Source organism: Herpailurus yagouaroundi, unplaced genomic scaffold (genome assembly GCF_014898765.1).
Source record: "Herpailurus yagouaroundi ecotype Mexico unplaced genomic scaffold, PumYag 166, whole genome shotgun sequence".
NCBI classification, from domain to species: Eukaryota; Metazoa; Chordata; class Mammalia; order Carnivora; family Felidae; genus Herpailurus; species Herpailurus yagouaroundi.
Window position 1 is genome coordinate 18,832,366 of NW_024412407.1, and position 19,734 is coordinate 18,852,099.

At 40.1% G+C, this 19,734-nt stretch overlaps 1 long non-coding RNA gene across 1 annotated transcript in view; it reads left to right on the forward strand.

The window, feature by feature from the left end:
• LOC121039079 (uncharacterized) overlaps positions 1-19,734 on the forward strand; it is a 73,127-nt gene that overhangs the window by 13,555 nt on the left and 39,838 nt on the right. The gene's annotated exons all lie outside the window — the stretch shown is intronic.

A 19,734-nucleotide genomic window follows, 5' to 3' on the forward strand; every position in this document is an offset into this window, starting at 1 on the left:
GAGGGAGGCAAACCACAAGAGACTCTTCAATACAGAGAACAAACTGAAGGTGGACGGGGGAAGGGGGAGAGAAAACAGGTGATGGTCATTGAGGAGGGTGCTTGTTGGGATGAGCACTGGGTGTTGAATGTAAGCCAATTTGACAATAATTTATATTAAAACAAACAGACAATGAATGAGATGTATACAGAATTGTCAGCAAAATAAGCACAACTCTGTTGGCCTAGAAATGTTTTCATTAACGTGCTCACTATATTCAATAAGTATTGTGTTAAATTTATCTCATAACTCTTCCTATATTCTTAAATTTTGAGGGGATAGGAAGCCTATTATCAGAAAGTATATTTTTTATTGGATAAGAAAGCATGTACACAAAGTTCAGAGGATCAGAGAAAATATTTCTTTCATTCTTAAGTATACCACGCCACCTTGACCAGTAAGGAGAGGGCAGGTGCTCTTTCTAGTCTTTCTTCTTCCTTCATCATTGAATATTTGTTGAGTGCCTAGTACAGACTAGGTACCTGTCTAGTTCTGGAATTAGAGCAGAGAACAAAACAAAAGGTTCTGGTCTCATGGACTTAGATTTTAGTAGAGGGGAATAATTAATAAATAAAATTGTGTGTCTGTATTAGAATTAAGTGTTGATAATGGCGCTTGGGTGGCTCAGTCAGTTGAGTGTATGGCTCTTGATTTCAGCTCAGTACATGACTTTGAGGTTCATGAGATGGAGCCCCACATTGGGCTCTGTGCTGACAGCATGGAACCTGCTTGTGATGCTCGCTCGCTCTCTCTCTCTCTCTTTGCCCCTTCCCTGCTTGCACATGCATGTGTATTTTCTCTCTCTCAATATAAATAAATTAAGAATAAATAAATAAAATTGAATTAAGTATTGATAAATACTGTGTAGACATTAAGACAAGAGCTTTCAAGTAAGATGACACATGGTACAAGTCCAGAAGGCACCAGGGGAATGAGCCACTTAGAGTATTGAGGGAAAAGCATTGTAGGCAGAGGAAAATTAGGCACCAGTATCCTGAGGAGGGAGCATGGCTGATAATTCAGGACCAATAGGGAAGCAATGGGCTGCAGTACAATGAGTCAGGAGTACAGTGGTACCAACTGAAATCAGAGAGATACAGGAATATACAGAGTTACAAATCATGTCTCCTCATTAAAAAAATGTTTATTCTGAGAGAGAGAATATGCATGTGCACATGAGCCGGGGGGGGGGGGGGGGAAAAAGAAGGAAGGGAGAGAGAGAGAGAGAGAGAGAGAGAGAGAGAACCTCAAGAAGGCTCCATCCTGACAGCACAGGGGCCAAATGTGGGGCTTGATCTCACAAACCATGAGATCATGACCTGAGCCAAAATCAAGAGTCAGATACTTAATTGATTGATCCACCCAGGTTCCCTGAGTATCCTCATTAAAAAATTTTTTTCATAAACTAGTTAGAGGGTTAGGTTAGGTAGGAGACCCAATGAATAGATATTTAAAGTTTATAAGATATTGTCCAGAATTGGGTAAAAGCCCTAAGATGTGTTACCTAGGTTTTCCTCTAGAAAAATTGCAGATTGAATATATGGATTGTTTGAAATTTATGCTTTTTCATAGCATTAGAAATTCAAGACCTCAAGCTTAGCTTCTTATTTATCTCAAAAGAACTCAGGTTTCATCTCTAAGTGTTGTGCCCCTTAAAGAGAATCACAGTGAGAATTTGTGTGTAGAACTTGGTTCATTCTGTGCCTTTCTATCATATTCTCCTCCTACTCCTATTATACCTGCACTAAGACTGAATTTCAACATATATTACATCATGCAAACAACCATTTAAGAATTTAGCATTTAATTCAGTCCTCTGTTAGCATTAAATTTTTAAATGAACTAATTTGTTGTTGACCATTATGATTAGAATAATCACCCCATTGGAATGTATGTACAGTAGAGATAAAGGGAATTAAAACTGAAGGCTGATTCTTTCTTCTATGAATAGTTAATGTTATACCCCAGGAGGACCATCATCTGAAAATGTACTTGGGTTTCCTTTATGACTCTTGCACATTTAAGCTGGACTAAGAATGTTGGTTTGCAATAAATAGTGGCATAAATCAGGAAAATAACCAGTCTAATTTTGATTGGCAGAATCAATGTCATTGGATCTATTTTTTATAGTTCTCAATTTCCTATGTCTTCTAATGTGGTTTCCCTGCATAACAAAAAACATCACTGAATTTTATTTATGAGTAATTTATTTGGTTATTGGTTTTTCATTACTTTCTCACAAGGTGCCTTGAGGTTTGGGGTTATTTTTATTATGTATTTTAGAATCATATGGCCTACTTACAAGTGGAGAATGTTGAGTGGGGTTGAGGGTACCGGAGATCTGACTTGCCTAAAAATGACAATGATATATCTTTTCATCATTTTGTGAAGCAATGGAACCCCCACTGGAAGGGTGGGTGATTTGAAGGCTTTTTTTCTCCAGTTGAGGTGACCTCATCCATCCATCCATCCATCCATCCATCCATCCATCCATCCAAACCCTCCCTTGAGCTCACATTTCCCTTCAACTACCATCTCATTTATAAATTCCCTTTTCATAGAAAAAAGTCATAATTATTGTATACACACATTGCCTTTATACCTCTTTTCTTTCTTGAATGCTTTCCAGGTAGTCTTCTGTTTTTACTATACCATGAAAGTAATTCTTACTGAGGTGATCAAGAATCACAATTTCAAAGTTCTCACCCTCATCTTGACCTTTAAACTCATTAAACTCTCTTCATTTTTTTCTTTCTCCATGAAATACTTCCTTCAATTTGTCCTCACTCTTGTTTAGATTTCCTTTGGCTTCACCTTTTCTCAGTCACCTCCTCATTTCCCTTCTAAATTTTATAATACTCCAAGGCTGATCCATAGATTTCTTCTAGCCTATGAATTGTCTTCTTTATCTTATCTTTATAGTGATCTCATCTAGTCTCTTGGCTTTAAGTACCATCTGGATAGTGCAACCTCAACATTTAGGTCTTCTGCTTGGACTTCTCCAAACTTCAAACTCATATTAAATTGTCTAAATTTATCTCCTACTGGTTATAAAAATATGCATCTTAAGTTTAATGTGTCTAAACTGGACTTCTGATTCCCACCACCCCAACCTGTACTTCCTGAAATCTTTCCCATCTAGTAATCACTAAGCCCACTGTTCCAGTTTTTCAGACAAAAATCCTAGATTGCCATAGATTCCTCTTTCTCTTACATAATACATTTAATCCATCATAAAGCCTGTTGACTTTTTCCTTAAAATACATTCAATCTTTTAACCTCTACCACTACCATTCTAGTTCCAGTCACTATCATTACCTGAGACAGTTTTCTAATGTGGTTGTCCCTTTTACATTTCCATAGCAACATGAGGGTTCCAGTTTCCTAATCAATATTTGCTCTTATCACTCATTTTCATTTTAGCCAATTTAGTAGGCATGAAGTGATATCTCATGGTGACTTTAATTTTCATTTTCATTATAAGTAATGATGTTGAGCAGGTTGACCCATCATATTTAATTGCAACTCATCCCATGATACCCTCCAGGTACTCTTTATCTGTTCAATCTCTAATTTTTTTCATAGCACTTATTACCTTCTGACATGATGCATAATTTATTTATATTTACTGCTTATTACCTCCTTCCCTGATAGTCTCCCTTCCCAACTAGAATGTTAGCATGGAATCTTCCCCCATTTTGCTTGTCAATGTAGCCCAAAGAACCTAGAATAAAACCAGTATTTATTTGGTATTAGATGCATATTGCTTGAGCAAATGAATGATCAATAGCCTTGGATTACTAGGAGTACCACTGCTGAGAATGGGATAGTTTCCAAGACTCACACAAAAGAAGTGAAGTGGAAGCTTCCTGTCTATTATTTCCCTTCATCATCCCTGTGCCACGTGTACTTTCTGTATCTCTCATAGGCAGGGACCAGGTGTCTGAGTAGCATGACTAGTCACAGTTAGCAGCTACATATATAGCTATATATACTGCACTATATGGGGATTCTCACTTGGAGAACATGATGGACGTGAAAAATTACTGTGAAAGTAACAAAGTATTCAAGTGAAACACAATAGCTTTCATGGTAGTGAGATACACACACACACACACACACACACACACACACGGCAATACCTTTGCAAGAAAAATCAGTGGTAAAGTAGGAGACAAAATACTAGATATTATGCTGAATGTGGCAAATAAAAATAGAATAAGACCTACTACCTGCCTTGAGGACCTTGGCTTCCCTACTTCCATTTCATTCACTCCACCAGGGATATGATGTAAACATGTCACTCCCATGTCAAGAACTCATCATGGTCTCTTTGTTCTCCATTAAGTCTATATTCCTTAGTGGAGCATTCAGGCTCCTTCACAGACTGGCTCCAGCCATCTTTCTTTCTAGTTTCAGTTCTTGTTTTTTCCCCTTATCCAACTCCGAGCAACACAAGAATCAAAGTTCCAGGTTATGGGCTCTTTCCGACACAGAAAACTCATTTCATATCTACTTGCCTTTTCTCCTGCTCCATTTGCATAAAAATTTCCCAAGCCCCCCACTATACATTTCCACATACACAACATGCACACAGCACCTTTCCACAGTTAATAAAATCCTCCTTGTTGTTCAAGACTTGATACTTTTGGGGCAACATTCTTCCATGATTTAAGCAGAATGAATTTCTTCCCTTCCTATACAATTATGATACTTAATACAGTCTTATTTTGATTTTGGTTTTGTTTATGCTTGTTTCCATCAAATATGAAGTCTGAGACCAGAGGTTGGGTCATATTCATGTTTTTGCCCAATATTCCCCCCTCCTGTTGCCTATTGTAATTGTTTACTGAACATTGAAACAGAATAAAACGAATAATAAATAGACTCCTCTTTCCTTGTACTTAGAATATAATGAATAGATTTTTTTTAACGTTTATTTATTAATCAGAGACAGAGAGACACAGAGCATGAGCATGGGAGGGGCAAAGAAAGGAGGAGACACAGAATCCGAAGCAGGCTCCAGGCTCCGAGCTGTCAGCACAGAGCCTGACGTGGGGCTCGAACTCACAAACCGTGAGATCATGACCTGAGTTGTTGTCAGACGCTTGCTTAACCGACTGAGCCACCCAGGCGCCCCTGAATAGATTTTTAAAAACGTAACTAAAATGATAATCAAATGCATTTTGACATAAAGTTATTTGCATCATAGGTACATTTGCACAAATGCAATTATAGTAGATTAATTTTAAATCTCAAAAGCAAAAATGAAAGAGAAAAATCACAACTTAATAGTGTGGATACAATTCACAGTATTGCTCTCACTGACTGCAGACCCAGGAGAAAGCAGGAAATAAGAGATAGGGATTGGTTCTTCTCTTTGTCAGTTCCAGATCCAGCTCCTGTGAGTCCTCTTGGTGTGAGCATCTTGCTGTGGTGAACAGGATTCTAGTGTTAAAAGATATGCATTGTTCATACAACGTGGCCTCTGAGAAGAAGCCAACTACTTTATTTGGTACAGCCCCTAGATCTGGAGGGAGATGCATCTTTGGGGATGGCATGTCCTTCTTCACCATCAAGCCTTTAATAGGGTCTGAAGAGTATTTTAACTCTACATGATTTTGCTTCATTTGTTGCCTTTTAGACCCGATTCCCACATGAGGTATTACTCCACAGTAATCTGTCAGCACTGTGGTACTAAGTACCGGTCATATTTCTAATAGAGTAGCTATACTTATGGTCTTTCTAACTTAAAAATGTAATGGAGAAAGTAGATGATTCCAAGTAGAGCTGCAAAGATAGTTAACATTTGTGGAAGATGAATATCTAAGAAAGATTTAATCATTGTACTTGCTCTTGTTGTGACAAAGAAGGTAGATAGATGCCCTAATACAGGTCTCTAAACGAAAAATGATTTCTCACATGGAAAATGGTGGCCAGCTGTTCTTCTCCACAGAGTACGCAACAGCAGGGAATGTTTAAAATGTAGCATGAGGGATTTATCTCAGATACAGAAAGATTTTCTGTTTGTCAGACACTGAGATGACTTCTTGAGAGAAGTTATAGAATCTCTGAATGTGGAAACTTTTCTTTTTAACCTCATTCTGTCTGGAATAGTTCATACCCACATTTTTCATAGTATGTTCTAGTATTTTATGGTCTGTTAAGGGAAGTTACTCAAATAAAGATTCTGTTATCAAATGCATTTCAGAAACAATAGGTTTAACAAAGTTAAAAAAGAAAAAGCTCTACTGAAGGGCTTTATGGCATTTGCTTTATACTTTGTGAATTTCTGGTTAGAGTTAGGGACATGTAGTAAAACTTCTTTCTAAACTTTATTTAATCATATATAACCCATTTTTTAAGAGGCTTTTTAAAGGATTGGTATTCTGTGTTACTTTCTGGGAGATATATTGACCCACATATTTGAAGTGGACTTTCACATAATGTTGAAAAAATTCTCACTTGCCACATTCCTACTTTTGAAAACAATAACAAAGTTATCCACGGAGATATCTCTTTTTAAAAACCACCTAAATATGGGTTCCTTTGGAATAATTTCTTTTACAGTTTTAGATGTCCAGTGAGCCATAGTGGAGTGAAAACAATAAGTGTTCAGAAGCAGAAACAGACTTATGGAATCTTACTCCTCATTCTGGTTTCTGAGCACAGGATTTGTGCTAATGTAGAGGCAGAGGCTATAAATGTGCACGTTAGGTTTTGCTGTAGTGAGGATTGCAGCTCCAAACACTTCTAATGAAATGAGAGGTGAGTATATCCATAAGATAGTATAATTTGGGGAGGACAATTTCACCTAGAATAGCTAGCTTACTCACTACTACATTACATGACATCTTACCCATGGAAAGCAAAACTATCACCCTACAAAACTCTTCACTACTTACACTTGCTCTAGTAAGTTCTCAGGGTCTTGAGTGAATCTTTTGGGAGCTACATAAACGTAACTGGACAGATGTATGGGAGAGAAGTTATCTCCACATCTACTTAACTGTTAATCTGAAATGAGGCAAAACATATATAGAAGAAACAGTGAGGGAAGGGACATACAGAACAAGGTGACATATTGTCTGAATGGTAATATACTTTGATATTGTATTGAATGTGTGTGGGATTAAGTGACCTATAATGTACACTCTTAGAGGTGGTTAGTTAGCACTTGAAGTGCTTCAAGAAGCACTTGAAGATCCCCCATTAGGGATCTAAGTTACTCTTGGTTCTCCAGAAAAACTGTGTGTGTGTGTGTGTGTGTGTGTGTGTGTGTGTGTGTGTGTGTGAAAGAGAGATTTATTTTAAGGAATTGACTCATGGTGATCATGGGGGTGGGCAAGTTTGAAATTTGTGGGACAGACCAGAACCTTGAACAGGCAGGATTTCTATGTTGGAGTCTTGAGGAAGAATTACTTCTTCCTTAGGAAGCCTCAGTCTCTGTTTTTAGAGCTCAAGCTGATTGGTGAGGCCCACCTAGCCATGGAGGTAATGTCCTTTACTTAAAATCCGCTAACTATAAACGTTAATCACATATAAGAAATAACTTCACAGCAACATCTAGACTGATGTTTAACTAAACGATTAGAAAGTATAGCCTAGCCTGAAAACTATCACAGAGTCTACACTTCCGATATTGTCAAAATTCCTACCAGAGCTTTGTTCTTTAGCATGAGAATTGTTAGAAAATAATCTTACATCATTGAAATAAGTAGTGGTCAAACTAAGTGGCCGGCCAGAAGGAGTGTATGGGCACTATTGGCCTTAAATGAACAAGATCCCACTCTGGCAAGCCCAGCAGGCTTATGGAGCTAGAACTGAACTCTGTTCGGGTGTGTTTCCCTACAGAAAAGACTATCCACTGTCCTGACTAGAAGGTAAGCTGATGCTGCCTCACAGTACTGGACATCCTCCTCAGAGTGAATCTGTTAAGCAAGATTCTCCTAAAAGGCCTGAAAACAGAGGGGGTCTCTCTGAGGTTCCAAGAACAGGTGGTGTAGACTTTATCTAGTTGTGCATAAATGTTTACATCCCAGCAGACCCTCATCTAAGACTTGTTTTCATTGTTACGTCCCATCTGGCTCTTATCGCTAGAGGCTTTTACAAAGGTTTTGGCTGTTTTCAGATAGCCAAACCAGCTCAGCTTAGTTCACAACAAAAGGAATTTGGAAGTCAATATCAAAAAACTATCCATTGGGAGAAACGCTGTGATTTCCTCTCCATCCCAGCCGACTACTGTCCTTTTTTGGTTTGAGTGACTTTGGTCAGCAAGGTCTAGTCTTCTGTCTCCCACAGATGTAGGTCTTCATTATGATATTCATGTAAGAATAATTGAATGCCAGGGGTTGTTAAAGAAACCATTTCACTCTTTTTGTTTCCTGATACTTAAAATTCTTTTTTTTATTAAAAAAAATTTTTTTAACGTTTATTTATTTTTGAGACAGAGAGATACAGAGCTTGAACGGGGGAGGGTCAGAGAGAGGGAGACACAGAATCTGAAACAGGCTCCAGACTCTGAGCTGTCAACACAGAGCCCGACACGGGGCTCGAACTCATGGACCGCGAAATCATGACCTGAGCCGAAGTCGGCCACTTAACCGACTGAGCCACCCAGGCACCCCTTAAAATTCTTAAAGGAATTAATTAATGTGTTGGGGCTTCACTCTTACCTTTAATGTAATTTTGAGCATTATACAAATGACACAAAGCTTCCTCTCTTGTATATACACCTAGGAGATGTGGGTTGATGCCACTTGATGGAAAACAGTCCTTTTAAGAATGCATTTTCCATACCATGAAACAGTGAAAACAGGGGTATGAGAGTCTGAATTCTGAAAAACACAGATATTTGACCAATTCAAAAACATAGGACCTTTATTACATTTTATTACCCCATTAACATTTCCCCACTTAAGTTATGGAAGGTAGATGTTTGCATACTTAAAAGTGGAGAAAGGGGAGTATTCCATCAAGTGAGTTTTTTCTTAAAATAGCTGTTTAACCACCTCTTAAGAAGCTAAATAATCCATCATGCTTTATTACCATGAACTTGGAAGTAGGAAAGTGGATCTTGTCCAAAGAGATACACTGTATTTTGATTTAGAAGATATTTTGCTTTTGGATGAATACATTGATTGATAACAGGAATCAGCTACAGTATTAATAGTAGCTCCCCCAAAAGCTCTGTTATACAAATAAATCTCTCACATCTTTCTTAGCTGCTAAAATAGATGCTTACTAGATTTATCTTTCCTTTCATATTATGTGGCCTTGAAGTAAGCCAAGAATTTCTCTGCAAATTTGTTAGATAAAGCACAGTGAATTCTTACCTGTTTTTAGGAAATAGTGCTCTAAACTATTTAGATCTTTACAAGTGAGTGAAACTGGAATTTTTGACTCTTTCCTTTTGTTTATTTTTATTTTTTTAATTTTTAATTATTTATTTTTGAGAGAGAGAGAGCCAGGGAGGGGCAGAGAGAGTGAGACACAGAATCTGAAGCAGTCTGAGCTGTCAGCACAGAGCCTGATGTGGGGCTTGAACTCATGAACTGCACGATCATGACCTCAGCCAAAGTTGGACGCCTAAGCAACTGAGCCACCCAGGTGCCCCACTTTTTGTTTATTTTAGATTATAGAATGAAGGGCACCACTTTCTGTGTGTCAAGCTGTGGTGACAGATGAATGAGAAGTATTCCTTGAGTGAAGACAACTCAGCAGATTTTGGTGGACAAATGTTTTATTAAAGCAGTACTGAGTAATGTTAGAAGGCTACTTTATCCATAGGAACAAAACTATTAATGCCAGCTTCTAATTTATACAGATCTATGTTATCTACCTTCTCATTTTCTCTACCTCTGTTTTCTCCACTTCATCAAAGCTAACTTCATGGTATGACTCCATTTAGGATTCCATAACCTAGGGGCTTAGGGACTTAGGGTGCCATAATTCAGACCTTACCTGAACCATACGCTTCTCCAACCAGGACCACAGTGTGGTGAATGAGGTGCTGCCTGGGCATCTAAAGAGCTGTTGACTTGTTCACCTCTTCTTGCCTCTCTGCTCTGAGTTGGCTCTGAGCACAGGAATGGGGTTTGCTTAGGTTTTCTCTCTTTAGTTCTCATGAGTTACCCTGTCTAGTGTCATATCTGGTGCTCACCCTGTGGTATAGTCTTTCCTGAAGCCAAGTGATTCTGATGGGGGGTCTTGGTACTTTACCTAATCTCCTGCTTGACCCTTACTCAAGTAGCTTTGGTCCTACCATGTGAACACATCTCCTACACAGCAATACCACTGCTTAGATTTTCCAACTGTGCCCACTTAAGTGAATACCCAGCATTTAATGCTGTGAGAGTGGGACTGGAAAGCCAGCAATATTCTCCCAAGTGAGCATTTGTAGCTAAGTGGATATCTGTCCCCACATCTGCCTGATGTCAGCTCATCCTGCCTTCCCACAACAGTTTCTTGTTGCCTCAGTAACCATACTGCTTGTGATGGTTAATTTTTATGTATCATCTTGGAAGGTGTTTTGAGATGAAATTAACATTTAATTATGTGAACTCAGAGTAAAGCAGCTTGTCCTTCATAGTGTGGGTGGGCCTCATCTAATCAGTTGATGGCTTGAATAGAACAAAAAGACTGGTCTTCTCAAGCACGAGGGAAATTTTCAGCAGACTGTCTTGGGATTTCCTCTGCACATTGGCTTTTCTGGATCTCTACCTGCTGACCCTCAGACTGGAGCTGCACCATCGGCTCTCCTGGGTCTCATGCCTGCCAGCCCACAGTGCAGATTTGGATTTGCCAGCCTCCATACTTGCATGAGCCAATTCCTTGTAATAAATCTCTTTCTGGATATATACACATCCTATTGGTTCTGTTTCTTTGAAGAACCCTGAAAATTATAATGTTTTATGTTGTAGTACCTCAAACTGTAACACTATTATAAATGTTTATGTTAAATTTGCCTCTGTATATATGCATGTTTTTACTGTGGGAAAAATGAGGCTTCACATTGACTTTGGATCAGAACTCTAATAGGCAGTTTTACTATCCACAGTCAAGGGAGAATGTCAGCCCCAAAACCTTCTAACAAAAAGCCTCAAAGCTTTTGTAGTTGCTGTTTCTTCTTCTGGAATACTCTTCCTCCTGAGAGTTGCAGGGATTATTCCCATATTTTGATTTAGGTCGATACTCAAATGCCTCTTCTCAAAGAAGACTTCTTCAACCACAGTCTAAAATAACCCCTTTTATTACCCTGCACAGTCTTACCTTAATTGGTATTTCTTTATAGCATTTACAACCACTTGGTATTTTATTATGCATGTATTTATTTCTTTGTTGTCTAGCACTCCACTAGCATGTGAAGTCCAAGGACTTTCACTGGTTATTTATAAACTTCACAAGGTTATTCACTGCTGTAACCCTGGTGCTCAGACTTGCTCAGACTAGATTTTTGAATAATATTTGTTGTCTGAATGAATAAACGAATGAATGTTCTATGTAATAATAGAATAATTAACCCAAGGCTTGTGAATTTATGTACCACTCAGTTTGAGCAAAATTAGAATCCTATAGCAAGTGTTATATTACTTTAGTGAAAAATGTAATTTCCTGCAGCAAATACGTTACAAGGTTGAGAGGTCATGATAAAATTATATTATTGGGAAGTTAACAGAAAATTTTATGGAGTAAAGAATTGTGGATGAAAAAGATTAAAAAAAGTGTGGTTGTGATGACAAGTAATAGAATATGTATGGATGTCATGTTTAAGATCTTGGTCCCATTTGGCCCATTTCCAGATGTGCTGTTTATTCATGGGCCCTCTGTGGTCCCTGGAATATGAATGCTCTCCGGCCTTCTCTAGCTTTTCTTACTGAGAAGGGCAGTTTCAACAGAGCACTTCAATGCTTATGTTAAAATAAGCAGGGAGAAGAGGGTATTTGTATATAGTTGTTTATTCCCAAGGTATAATATTGTGGCTAGTACTCATGATGTGTGTATTAAGTGCTAGCATAAGCAGGTGGTTCATACAAAGTAATGGGACAGACTAATTTGTAAGGAGCTCCATTCTGGAGTTATCTCTCTCTAGGTTAAAGAATAGCTATTTCTCTATTCAGCTGGCAAATTGAAGCAGGGATGCCCATTGCTAGAGACCCACAGGGTTGAGATATTCCTAAAACACTGTGGCAGTCTTACCTGGCAACCCCAGCCTGCTGCACCTCATCCACTAGCAGAGTGCATTTCAACTACATAACAATTAAGCAGTGGACAGGCTGGAATTACTTCCCATATCTGAGGATGGCTTTGGGGTTCAGAGCCAGATGGGCTGTGGGAAGAGAACAGGCTTTGGAGTCAGCCAAATGTCAGATTAAAACCCAGCCGTGCCCCTCACTGGATGAACTTGGCTAAGTTATTAAATCTCCTTGAGCTGTAATTTCTTCACCCGTGACATAGGACTAATTGTACTTATCTGGTAAGGTTACCAGGAAGGTTCATCTGGCTCACAGCTGACACTTGAAGAGATGATAATTTTTCTCCTACTGTCCACCATTTGCAGCTTATTAGGTATTTTCTTTTTATTTGTTGGCTTTTTGGGTTTTTCCCCCCTTTGACATGTCTACCTCTTGTAGGACACATAAAATTTATAATTTGGAAGGAATCTTACAGATTAACTAAGCCACTTCCTTCCTCCATCTCCTTCTTCTACTTTACTCATACACACACACACACACACACACACACACACACACACACACACAATTTTCTACTTCCTTTCCTGTTTCTGGTCATATCCATAGATGATGAAGAATGTGCATGTATTGTATACTCCCCAGGTCTCCATAAAAAGCTATAATAGTTTCTTTCCAATTGGAAAAGATTTATTCATGATTTTCAGTCTCATAAACCCTCCTCCTTTCTAGCAGTTGCTTAACACAAACCATGAATGAAATTTCAGTGCTAGACCCTGTCCTTTCCCATCCTGCCCCTTCTAGAGAAGTGATTTTTAAAAAGGCTTTGCCTTATTTCCCTTTGAACATTTGGAAACATATAAGCAGAATGTAGTTTGCATTTCTAAATAAAGCTACAAATTTGTGTATTCATGTTTACATTAAAACAAACAAACTGGAACTTCAGTATCTCACCCCACTTAACCTAGAAAAGTTTTTTTTTTGTTCTTATGAGATAAGATGTCTTTTTAATTGAGGTATAATTTAATACAATAAAATGCATGGATCATAATTTTTCTGAGGAGATAAGGAATTTTAAGCTCATGACATAGTTTGTAAGAAGTTTAAGACTACTGATTAAAAGCAAAACCAAACCAAAAGAGTGATGCAAAAAATCTAGTTCAGAACTCAAAACCCAGAAGTGGAAAATATCCGTGTAGGGACACCGAATTTTCCTCAGCTTCAGCTCGCTGATTATTATTGCATGTGGCAGTGCCTCTTGCGGAAGAAATTGGCCTTTGGAAGGCCAAATTGTAAAAAAAATTTAAATTGTAAAATCTACAAAATTGTAAGGCTAATTGTAATCCTAATTAGCTTTACCATTGGTAGCATTAACAAGTATAAGGATTTGCTTGGATTAAAAGTTCTGTGATATTTTAAATAAACCTGGTACTCTGATTCACTCCATTAAAAATACTGTTTCATCTTCTGTGGTCAACAGCAAAGGCATTACCCTGCAGAAAACTCTTTTTTTTTTTTTAATTTTTTTTCAACGTTTATTTATTTTTGGGACAGAGAGAGACAGAGCATGAACGGGGGAGGGGCAGAGAGAGGGAGACACAGAATCGGAAACAGGCTCCAGGCTCTGAGCCATCAGCCCAGAGCCTGACGCGGGGCTTGAACTCCCGGACCGCGAGATCGTGACCTGGCTGAAGTCGGACGCTTAACCGACTGCGCCACCCAGGCGCCCCCAGAAAACTCTTAAAGCATACACCAGCTCCTCAGTTTTGCCACTGTCACACCTATATATGGGGTATAGTGTATGGTGTACAGACCTGTATATAGTGTCCACATTTGCTGGCTTAGCATTTGTGGTGAAAATTATTTGTGAGGGACCCAACAGTCTAAGATCTATGCCACTTTTGAATAGGGATAATACTCACCTCCATCACATTGCTGTGGAGATCAAACAAGACTTCATTGGTACCTGGCACAAATTTAGATTGCCACGGCACAAGATTCATACAGGGGAATTATTTAACTAGTGAATAACCCATCTGATGGCCCACTCCCCACGCCCCCTCACGTAACTGGAGTTCTGAACATATTTCTCAAGAATGTCAAGAATTGTGCGATCAGATGATGTATGATAGGTTTCAGTTGGTTAAAAATGCTTAGCCTTCTCTGTTTTGAAATTCTTCAATAATGAAAATAATAAATGTCTCTGAAACATGTGGATTCCCCCAAGCAAGAAAGTTATTAGGAGAAATGATGATATCAAAGAATGAATGGTAACCAAGAGCAACAAGCCCAATTAGAGAATTTCAAATGGCAAACACTGTATCATGATGAAAAAGATCTCCTCAAGTGTCAATTCTATCAGACCATTAGGAGACACCCTTGTGTGCTCAGCTCAAGGCTGAGAGAACTTGCCACTCAACTTCATGTCCCATCTACTATATGCTGGTGCATTCTCAGAGATTGGTTACCTTCACGGGAATTCCCTTAAAGCCACACGAGTGCCTGAACACCCCAGTGATAAATATATATAGCCTTAACTGCAATTTTTTCCTAACACATTTTTATTGAGTATCTATTTTGAATGTGCCTGGTCCTGACATGACAAATTTGAATACATTTACCATACCCCTGAGGAATTTGCAGTGTGATGGAAAACATTGCCATATAAAGAGATATAAAACAGTGAGCTAAGGGCAACAACAGAAGTCCGTGGAGGGTGCAGGGAGTACCCAGGAGAGGGCTGTCTAAGCTGGACGGTGGGGATGGAGGTGTGTGTGGAGTAGATCTAGTTACCCAAAATCAACTATCTTCCTACAGCATAAACAGACACAGTGAGAGAAAACAACTGCACATTTAGATCCGTGTCTACCGAATTTCACTCTCTGGATTGTTCAATAGCCCCTCCTTCATCCATGGTTTCACTTTCCATGGTTTCAGTTACCTGCAGTCAGTTGTGGTCCCGCATCTCATCATATAAGCATCTTATCACTTCTCATCAATACAAGAAGAGGGGTGTACACAGTATAGTAAGACATGGTGGGAGAGACCACATTCACGTAGCTTTTTTTATATCATTACAATTGTTCTATTTTATTATTAGTTATTGTTCAGCTCTTCTGTGCCTAATTTACAAATTAAACTTTATCCATAGGTGTGTATGTATAGGAAAAATGTAGTAGATATAGAGTTTGGTGCTGTCTGGGGTTTCAGGCATCCACAGGGGTCTTGGCACACATCCCCTGCAGGTAAGTGGGGACTATTATAATTGAGAGTATAGGGGGAAGTAGCAGTATCTGTAGTCCAGGAAGAGAGGCAGAAAGGAGAGGAAACCCCAAAGGGGGATGCTGGGACCCCCTAACTGCAGCCTTAGCTGTGAATTGGGTTTTGCCTCCTACCTGTTGTACCACCCTTTTCTGGACAGCTGTGTCTAATACTTGTCAGTGGGAAAGTTTATGCATTTTCAGATATGTGGCCTTTGACGTGAATCCAGCAGGGAGTCTAGATGCAGAGGCGCAGCCAGGCCAGTTGTCAGCTTCACAAGTGTCTTAATCCGGGGCAGAAGGGGAGAGCTTGGCTGTCATCACCTTCCGGGAAGATTGATAAATTGGAGGCAGACAGCTAGAGCCTAGGGCTGCCAAATAGATCTTTAGGATGGAAATACAACTGCTGTATGTAGAACTCTGTGAAACACCCACACACCCCCAAACACATGAGGATCTTGTTTAGAGCTACATCATGTTGTATTAGAAATGATAATTGTAATTAATATCATGAGGCTTATTGTCTGCCTCCTCGGGAAGGCAACAGCCTGCAGTGGATGGAATTTGTGTTGTTTGGGCAGGGCAGGGGTGCCTCTTCCTCTCAGGCACACTCACCCCCACACTGCTGGCCATGGTGCCTGAGTCCAGGGAGAATGTGTAGTGTGGGCATATATATGGATTTGTGTGTGCCCGTCTGTCTTTGGGTAGGAGTATGCGGGCATCGATAATCTGTGTCCATCAGTCTGTACACACGTGCGTGTGTGTGTGTGTGTGTGTGTGTGTGTGTGACAGTGTCTGCCTCTGTGTCTGTGTGTATCGTATGTATCTATCTTTATGTACATGTGTGGGCATATGCCTTTATCTGTGTCTCTGTCTCTGTATACATGTGTGGATATATGTGTGCACCTGTGTGTGTTTGTTTCACTGTCTACATCTGTCTTGTCTGTGTATATATGTGAAGGATTGTGTGCATGTGTCTGTATGTTATTGTGTACATGTGTGGACATATGTGTACATCTGTGTGTCTGACTGCCTGTACCTGCGTGGGTCTGTGTGTATATGTTTCCCCGCAGTGTCCCATGCTCTGGAAGCCGAGCTTCTAAGTTACACTTAAGCCCCAAGCTGGACTTCCTCTGTGGTGACTGATAGCACTGAGGAAGGTCGCTGCTGTTGCTGCTTGGCCGTCTGCGTGGCTGTACCCATAGCAGCTAAACAGTAATGTGGGCTTACACTCGGTCACCTCAGAGACTCTTAACGGGAATGTTGAGAAAAGATATCTACCTCTTTGCGGCTCAGGAAGACCCTCCCAAGCCAGAAAATGAAATTCAGTCTCAGTTATATCTGCTGCAGGGAATCTATTAATATCCCACTAATTGTCTTCACAGGTTTGCTATGAGGTAACGTATGTGTGTCAGCTTCAAGTATAGAGAGGTCTAAAGTCATGTTAATTATAGGCAGAAATACTGTGTGTTATCAGGGACTGTATCATTAGCTGTTTTACTTCTCACTTCTCTTAGTTCCTTGTGTGTTCAGAAATACGCACCTTCCCATTGGCCTCTTTTCCCAGAAACAAATGCACTATGTTAACTTTGGAAAATGCCTCAAATGCCTTCTTTCTGGTTCCTCGAATTGTGTTTGAGTTTTATCTGAATTTATTTGGCTGAAATCAGCTATAATTTTTAAAAACAATTTTGTCACACAAACTACAAGAATGTTTAGCCAATTTTTGATCCCCGCTTTTCAAAATTGGGATCCTCTCCCAGTCTTTCTTGTGCTTAGAAATCCAGACATATCTTAGCGACATATTTTTGCCTCATTTTCCAACTTTGTACTTGGCAGGTGCATGTGCAATGTAACAAAATACCATCTTAGATATTTTAAATCCAACTTGGCTGATTGGGGAGGAGGGAGGGAAAGGAGTGTTATGAACAGTAGTGTTTGAAGTTAAAGAAGCGTTGGCGAATATTACTGTTTTCAAAATTAACCCCAGGGAGTGTGGGAGTTTTGTCTTTAGCTGAAAATTTTAAAAATAGGGGCGCCTGTGGGGCGCCTGGGTGGCTCAGTCAGTTAAGCATCTGACTTCAGCTCAGGTCATGATCTCACAGTCTGTGAGTTTGAGCCCCGTGTCGGGCTCTGTGCTGACAGCTCAGAGCCTGGAGCCTGTTTCGGATTCTGTGTCTGCCTCTCTCTCTGCCCCTGTCCCACTTGCACTGTGTCTCTCTCTGAAATAAATAAACACTAAAAAAAAAAAATTAAAAAAAATAGGGGCGCCTGGGTGGCTCAGTCAGTTAAGCGCCTTGACTTTGGCTCAGGTCACGATCTCACGGTTTATGGGTTTGAGCCCACCTCAGATCCTCTGTCTTTCTGTCTCTCTCATTCTCTCTGTCTCTCTCTCAAAAATAAATAAACATTAAAAAAATAATAATAAATCACAGATCCACTCCTTGCCTCTTCAAACCAGTGCTGTGGAACAAATAGAATGTGGTGCTTCCAGTGTTCAGAGCTCATGCTATGGGATCTCCACCTTATTCACCCTATGATGGCCTTGTGACTCAGGGTAACGTAACTCAAATAACATGGACTTTCAGAGCTGGAGCATGTCTGCAATCACTCAAGCCCCACTGAACCCTAAGCCTCAGGAGGTCCTTAAAGGTAGGAAAAGCCATGACTTGACTCCGGGCTTGCTGACTCCTGATCAGCAAGGATCAGCAAGGATGCTGTCCTCCTGTGCATGTGAGACTCTTCAGCAGCTTCCTAGTGACTGCTAGGTGAGGGTTGACTCCACAACAGGGCATGGGAAAACCTCACTTCCCATCTCCTGCCCACATGCCTGGTCCAACTTATTGCCATTCTTCCCTTGCCACTTTACACTCAGGAAATACAAATGTCTCATAAATACACTGTAGCATTTTACATCTTCCCGTCTCAGTACTTTTTGTACCTTCTGCGTAGAATGCTCTTAGCTACTAGTGTCATTTGAGAGGTACCAAGAAAACTCTCACATGAGCACCTAAAACATCACCATTAATTCCCTTTATACTCAGCTTTGCTTCCATTGGTGCTCCCCCTGCCCCACATGCCTGCCCCCATAATTCATGTCATTTCTGTGAAGACAACAACTTAAAATTGCATTGGTACTGATTGAGTTTTCCAGATGCTTTGCTGCCAGGGAGGACTAGGTGCCCGGGCAACAGGGATGCTGAAAGGGGCAGGAAGCAAAGAACAGGGACTTCTGAGGGCAGTCTCATTTGATCACAGTTTTGCTCAGGTCCAGCCTACTGACTACACCATAACACCTGTCAGAAGTTTTTGGATGGCACTCGGGTGTCAGAGGTGCAACATGGGAATATTTAGGTGTGCTACGTTCTCACCTGTATGGGGTTTCTCTGCTCAGTTCAGCACATTGATCAAAATATGTACACGAATTATTAATTTACTCAATGAGAATCTGAGAATAAGAATCAGGGTTAAAAACCAACACAAAGAATTAAATGAAATTTCATTTGTCCTTCGTGATTGTGCCTTTCAAAAACTAGATGTTCTCGGGAAAAAAAAAAAACGAAAGAAAGAAAGAAACCTAGCTGTTCTGATTATTTATTGCTGGGTAACAGACCACTACAGTCGTGGCTTACAATAACATTTATTTTGCACATGAGTCTGCAATTTGGGCAGGTCTCTAGGGGGGCTAGCTCCTGTCCGCTCCACTGGGTGTCAGGTGGGGCAGCTGGAAGGCTCATGTGGAATTATCTGACGGCTCCCCTCACTCACATGTCAAGCAGATGATGCTGGCTGTCAGCTGACAGCTCAGCTGAAGCTGTCACCAGGACTACCCACGGGTGGCTGCTTCCTGTGGCCCGTGCTTCCTCCCAGCGGCGTGGCTGGGTTCCAAGATGAGTGTCCTGAGAAAAGGAGCCAGGAGAAAGCCCTATCTGCTTTATGACTTAGCCTAAGAAATTATGCAGAATCATTTCTGCCACATTCCATTCATCCCCACAGCCACAGAGCCTCTCAAATTCAGGAAGGGACGTGCAGGACCAGAAATACTGCTTTGGCCATTTTTAGAAAATACAATCTGCTACACTGGAGCATACAGAAATTTTAATGGGCTTGTTATTGCTGGTTTTCCCGTTCATTCCAGCCACCAGCATCTTCATGGTGGGTTGTGTGGGGGCCAAGAAAGTCTTTTACACGACTAAGTGATTATTGTATTTGGTTTCTTTGTTAATGAGACCTGCTCTCCATCA